Source organism: Protopterus annectens, chromosome 7.part0, assembly GCF_019279795.1.
Source record: "Protopterus annectens isolate FY-2018-M chromosome 7.part0, PAN1.0, whole genome shotgun sequence".
Classification (NCBI taxonomy): Eukaryota; Metazoa; Chordata; order Ceratodontiformes; family Protopteridae; genus Protopterus; species Protopterus annectens.
Genome location: NC_056739.1, coordinates 892,317,598 through 892,325,035, shown reverse-complemented (window position 1 = coordinate 892,325,035; position 7,438 = coordinate 892,317,598).

Sequence of the window (7,438 nt, the reverse complement as noted above, 5' to 3'; positions counted from 1 at the left end):
GAACTAAAAAGAACCTTGAGTAAGTTCCGAATCCTCTTTGGTCCACCGGGACTGGTTGGATGACTCTTTTTTTCTAGCAGCTTTGAAATTTCTATAGCTGCAGGATCTTGCAGATGGGGCGGTACATCTGGGAGTCTCTTCTGCGGTAATGGGAGAAATAGAAATGGAATTCTGTAACCTCTGGTAATAATGCTTTTTACCCATTTGTCTGAAGTAAGACTTTGCCAGGCCTGAGGGTAAAAAGCTAAGCGACCCCCGACTGACTCCAGAGCAGGACAGTCGGGCCTCCTCTCAGGAGTGCTGGAAAGGCTTCCCAGGGAGTGTATCCCTGTCACCTTGGTTTTGCGGACCCCCTCTACCACCAGGGCGACGTCTTCCACCTCTGCCCCCCCCTCTGCCTCTGGAGGGGGCATCACCCTGCATGCCTGGGAAAGAGCCTTGGGGTTTTCGAAACCACATTTTTCCACCTCGTTGCCCTTTGGGGTACGGTCTGGATGGGGTGGAAAAAACGGACTCCGACAGCAGACAGAGTCTTTCCCTCTTGCTCACACCGGGTAAGGGTCTCCTTTACTTTGGGGCCAAAGAAAGTGGCACCGTCAAATGGGGCGTTAGTAAAGGAAGACTTGAAGGCTTCCGCAAAGGAACATAAGCGCATCCAGGATTGCCTACGAAGGGCAATCGCTGAAGCCGCAGCCCTACTCGACCCTTTGGCTGCATATGAAATGAACCTCATGGACGAGTTCACAATTGATGTAAGGGTAATGAGTTGTGCTGTAACTTTTTCCGAGACAGCAGCATCTGTAGTACCCTGGAGGGTATCTCCCAACTCTTTGATTAGATCCCTCTGTAAACGTGTGAAATGTGTCAAATAGTTCAGCAATCGCATGGAAAAAAATGCTGAACTAAAAATGCTCTTCCCATACCTGTCCATAGTCCTAGAATCTCTGTTAGGCGGATGGACAGATGAGGAAGATTCAGACATTTCCTTTTTAGTGGCAGCTGACACCACCATAGCGTCCACTGGAACTCCTTTTGTGAGATATGTCTTGTCTTGAGGGGCCGTAATATATTTATTAGGCTTTCTAGGGACTGGCTCCACCGTGTCAGGTGTCTCCCACGCCCTTCGAGCAATCAATTCCATCAACTCATTGAAGGGGGGAGTGACCCAGGAGGAAGAAGGGCGAGCACCGAATGCCTTCAGCAAGACTGACTCATCCTCAGAAGGGGGTAGAGCCTGCCAATCACCTTTCTGCTTCAGGATCTCCAGGATGTCTGAAAAGGAGACATCCTCTGAGGGTGATTTCGGGGACCCTTCTGACTCATCTAAGTCAGTGTCCGATGTTAAGGATTCTTGTGGAGAATCCAAGTGTCTCCTCTTACACAATCTTTTCCTCGGAACTTCCTCGGGGGGGGGGCATCCGATGAAGCCTCCGAGGAAGAGGGGGCTCCTTCTAGGAGCGGCTGAGACACCGGTGCTCGACGCTTTGAAGTAGCCGTGGGTGCAGAGGAGGATAACAGGCCTTTATGGGAAGGAGAAGCTGTCTCTGCTGAAGTGGTTGTCTGAGTCGACAACACCTTCCTCATGAGGTCAAATGCCCCCGGGTCCCGAGTCGAAGAATCCCTCGGTTCTGAAGAAAGCGGAGGGATACCCAAGACGGGGACCGAGGGCATCGACCCCAAGGACGGAGCCGAGTCGATCCGTGCCGAGGCACCGAGAGGGAGAGTCGGAACCGAAACATCGGTCCGACTCTCGGTCCCCGAACAAAGGATAGATCGTTGGCTCCGCGATTCCGGTAATGGATCCGTCGGAGTCGAGGTGAATGGTGCCGACCGAGAAAAAGACGGCTCCGGCACTGAGGGCTCCACGATCATCAGATCAGCCTCTCCCGGCTCCGAAGGCTGAATAGGCCTCAGAGGAGGAACAGATGGAGATAAGGGAAGGCCTTCGAGTCTCGACACCAACTGGGAAGAGACTGAGATGAGTTTGGACAAGGCCGTATTCTCCATTAACTTCTGCACCACACGGTCTACATCAGTGTCGGAGAGGGGTCTAGAAGAACGCATCGAAGGAATTGAAGATGGAGCCGACCTCAAGAGCACAGGAGGTAGAAGCTCCGTCACCGGTTCCAAGACTCAAGGCTCGGTGACAGACAGAAGTTCGACACTCGGCCCCGAGGTCTGTGGAACCGGTGAGCGAACTTTAAATGAAGAGCTCGGAGCCGATGACATGGGCTCCGACGTCTTTGATTCCTTCGAGGATTTAGATGTCTGGCCCGATGCATCAAGAGCCTCTTGAAATGCAGGCTTCAAAAGGCCTCTGTCCATGAGTTTCCTGCGCCTATCTGTCATGACCCTTCCACTGAAAGAATGACAAATGGAGCAGTCTTCTTGCAGATGGAGAGGGCCAAGACAGCAGACGCAGGAACTATGGTTGTCTGTGACAGACATTTTCTGTCCACAATGGCACCGTTTGAAGCCTGACTTTGCTTTCTCAGACATAATAATAATAATATAATAACAGTCAAATCCAGTAAAATTATATAAAGTCTACACAGTCTTGAACAGACAGTAACAGCCAACAATAATGTCAATAGCCAGTAAAGTTTAGTCAAATCCAGTAATTTGTCAAATCCAGCAGTAATTTAGGAGTTAGTGGGTGGGGTAGGCCCCGAGGGAACTAACTAACTATATATATTAAAAATATATACGTATAAGAAGAGAAACCCTCGATTCACTACACACACACACACACACACAAGACTTAAAGGTGAAACTAGGAAAAAAATTATCTAAGAATCTTAGACAAAAATGCAATCTTATCTGCCAGGTGGTCTGAGCTCATCAATATTGATGCGAACGTTGCAGCGGCAAACTAGATCTGAGGTAAAGGCAGAGGGGAATTGTGGGAGACAGGTTGGTCTCGAGCTTCTTCTCGATGCAGAGCTTTGCCAAGCGGCCGACTCGGAGCCGAGGATTGGCTCCGAACCCATGTGTAAGAACAAACGGCGAGATTGAACACTCTCACATCATTAGTTATTAAACTTTCTAAGTATAGGTCCACGGATGTAACTAAAGTAAAAACTATACATTTTAGAATAAGAAAGCTACAAGTTAAGGGCATACATAATTATAATGAAAAGTTACAGAACCTTTAAACTTGATCTTTAACTGCATTACATTTGTCTGATGGCGAAGGGTAATGCCTAGCTTTATGTGCTCGGCCCTTAAAGAGCATTTAACATTTTACTGTTCTTCTACCCGTCCCTATCTTGCATGCCTTTCCCCCCTTTACAAATCTCTCTGAAATACATCTATGGATTTCTTCTTCACCACCCATTTAGGTAGTCCATTCTTTGGTTCCACAAAATGTGTAATATGTGCACCCCTTACTCTATGATTCTGTGAATGTGTTGCTTAGCAAGTTAGCTTGCCTGGACACTGATACAGCTGATGCATTTGCAGTGCAGATGCAGGGGGGTTAAATTCCACAGAAGTGCTTTTGGAGATATAGGGCTTAGCCAGCCCTTCTAATTTTCTGCTTGTGCCCCTTATTCTCGTGTACACCTCCTGCTCAAGTTAACAGGTTCTTAAGTACCTAGACTATTAATGTGTGAATCTTAAGCAGCCTAGACGTACTCTCACATGGCAGTTTTTTCAATAAGGAAGGCTTTATAAACATGACAGTCACGGTTACATCATAACATACATGTACCAAGTGCAATCCCCATGCATGGTGCACCTATGCTTTTGTCACAGGCGAATGTCCAGAAATGTAACAATGACTTTAACAACATCAGATAAGGGTGTTTCTAAACATCAAGCTGCATTGACTCAGGAAGCAAATTGTCGTACGCCCCTGGGAACTCAGTTGTAAACAAATACATAACTTTATTGCAGCTCATCTAACTTAGCAGGGTTGCAGCATGCAGCAGTGCATCTTGGCTGATTCCCGCTGTGACCGTTTATTTTTAACACACTTTTCCCGTCGACCTTTTTACCGTTATTCATTTCAAATTCTTTGATTCCATCCATTATGTCAATAACTTCCTTTAGGTGGGGGGGATCCTTCTTAACGCTTTTTGGTGACCAATAATATCACCTCATTTGTTTATTTATTCTTTTGTATGGCCCAGGATTTCAATTTGGCCAGCCCAACTCAGTAAAAACATCTTTCTTGTTAATAGCCATTGCTAGCCAATAGGTAGGAGACAAATTCCTGGATTTCCCCTTTAAACATGGTTAGCTTCAGACAAGACCAAAACATATGGTCTTAGCCACCCCTGTCATTCTTGGCACGTCTGAAATACTGCAGGTTTACATCTAAGACTATTCAATGGAGTCTGTCTGGGGTGTATAAATATTCATGCAATCACTCTCATGGTAGTTTGTATCTCTTATATTTTCTGTATGAATAAATTTTAACCAAAAAATGCCCAGTAAAGGCAGCTGCACACCACACTCAATCATTTATTGAAATCAAATAGTTAAGTGCTTTCATTCCTACAAAATGGGAATTTCATCAAAACTGCTAAACTATATCATGACACAGAATTTAAAAACTTTGTTACAAAGTCACAAAACAGACCAACAAAGTCTTAACTCACATGATTAGAAAACTTCCCCAAGATAAATTCCTCAGTAAAGTAAGCCATCACAATGACAATTTTAATTAATTTAATTTTAATTAACTATAAACAGTATCTGGCATATCTCCTACTGCCTCAACCCCTTCCCAGTGAGCCAAAGACTCCCTTGCAAAAAGAAAAGAAAAAAGGCAAAAGACTACTGTTTTTTGGGAAAAGACTACTGTGTTTTGGGAAAAGACTACTGTTTTTTGGGAAAAGACTACTGTGTTTTGGGAAAAGACTACTGTTTTTTCCTCTTATATTTTGTTTAATATTGTTTCCCTCAATCTGTTTTTACTTACTGATTGTTTTTGCAATATCCTTCATTTCAGGTGTAGCCCCGCTTCGTTTGCCCTCGCTGCACTCGGGCTCCCCTCCCACCCCCATATCATTTCCTTTACACCTAACCACCTCTTTCCTCCCATCCTCAAACCACTCCCCTTCTTTTACCTAAGCAAACTTCTACAACCTTCTGTACCTAAGTACTAAGTAAGGAAGTCATTAAGAGACACTGGGGAATTTTAACAATGGACCGTAATATCAGTAAGTTGATAGACACTACCCCCAGATTTCTTTTTAGAAATATGAAATCATTGAAAAGGCAGCTTTGTTACCCCACCATGGATCCTGTGCAATATAGAAATAAAGTTACAATGCCCTGTGGTAGGTGTTCAATGTGCTCATACATTGATAGCAGTGCAAAATTTTCACATCCAGACCAAAAAAGGGATTATGAGTTTCATATATTTGCTACCTGCAGTACGAAACATGTTTATTTAGCCCACTGTGAGGAATGTTCCAAATTTGATATAGGAAAGACTGACAGGCTCTAAGGAAGAGAATAAAGGAGCATGTTTATTATATACAAAAGGGAAGCACAGCCAGTGCTTTGTCTAAACATGTACCAGCCACTAATTCTAGGCACATTCAAATTTCTTGTTATTAGTAGAGTCTTTCAGACCATAAGGGGTGGAGATATAAGAAATCAGGCAGAAAGTACAATTGTATACTCTTACCATAAATGTAGATGTTCGAGTGTGTTCACTGTTGCAGTCATCACTGTAGGGTTCTTCCTGCCAGTAGCAGCCCCCGATCGGCCAGAATCCCAAAGTCTGGATCGGGCGCCAGCCGAGGTCGCATTTATCCTGATGTCAATGTGCCGGAAGGTATAAAGACCTCAGCTGATGCCATTTCCCCAGTTTTTCTTGCCCCAGAAGTCAGGTGCCCAGAAAGAAAAGGCTAAAAAGGAAACCATGCCCAAAACCTCAGCAGCCAAAATACCTCACAACAGACAATACTCAAGGAAAAAACAAAAGAGGGGATAGGAGGGAGGGTAACCTGGACTGCAACAGTGAACACACTCGAACATCTACATTTATGGTAAGAGTACACAACAGTACTATGTCCTCCATGGTTCACAGTTGCAGTCATCACTGTAGGGTTGAGTCCCAAAGCTACGAAAGGGTGGCTGGAGGAGAAACAGAGGGAGCGGTCACAAAACCTTGCAAAACCACCAAAGCAAAACCTGCCCTGGATTTAGAATAGAGAGGGAGGTTGTAATGCTTAGAGAACGTATGTACAGAACTCCAAGTAGCAGCTTCCAAAATATCCTTGGTAGGAACCCCACAAAGAAAAGCTGCTGAAGTAGCAGTAGCCTGGGTAGAATGAGTCCTAACATTAACAGGAATTGGATTACCATGATAAGAGTAACAGAACTTGATGCAATGGGCAATCCACTTGGAAATAGTTTGCTTAGTGATTGCTTTCCCCTGAACAGTAGGAGCATAAGCGACAAACAACTGATCAGATTTCCGGAATATCGTGGTCCTGTCCAGGTATAGACGAAGCTGTCTGTGCATGTCTAGAGAATGCAAAATACTTTCTTCCTCACTTTGAGGATTAGGATAAAAGGTAGGCAAATGAATAGACTGATTCAAGGCCACTGCTGAAACCACCTTGGGCATAAAAGTGGGATTAGTCCATAGAGATACCCTGTCCTGATGAAAAATAAGGAAGGGTTCCACAGCCATGAGTGCTTGCAATTCCGAAATCCTTCTAGCAGAGGTTATAGCTAAAAGAAAAGCAGTTTTTCAAGACAAAAATTTTAAATCCGTGGAAGCTGCAGGTTCAAAAGGAGACAAAGTTAATTTCTCCAAAACATAGTTAAGATCCCAAGTGGGAACAGGAGCCTTTATAGGGGGCCGAATATTCTTAGCCCCTCTAAGAAATTGTTTAAGTAATGGATGAGAAAAAATCAGAGGATCCATATCGTAATGTGCAGAAATAGCAGAAGCATGAAGCTTAATAGACGAAAAAGACAGGCCCATATGTAATAACTCTGTCAGATACTGTAAAATCAGAGGAATGTTCGGAACAGAAGAATCACCACCCCGGACTTGACTCCAGGAGCAAAATCTTTTCCATTTTCCCACATAAGATTTTCTAGTGCTGGGCCGTCTAGCTTCAAGGATTACATCCAATACCTGTTTGGAAAGGGCAGAGGTGTTTACAGACCCTGGATCCGCCAGGCAGCTAGATGCAGAGTCTCGACATGACTGTGCAGTATTCGGCCGTCCCGTTGAGACAGTAGATGAGGGATTTGAGGCAGAATCCAGGGAGGCTCCTGAACCAAGGTCATCAGAGTGGAATACCAGAATTGCCGAGGCCAATTGGGAGCCAGTAGAATCATGTGCGGTCTGTCCTGTTTTATCTTCAGAAGTACCTGAGGTAGAAGAGGAAAGGGAGGAAAAGCATATACTGAGAGGTGTTTCCAACTGAATGAGAGGGCATCCCCTTTCCATGCTAGTTTGTGG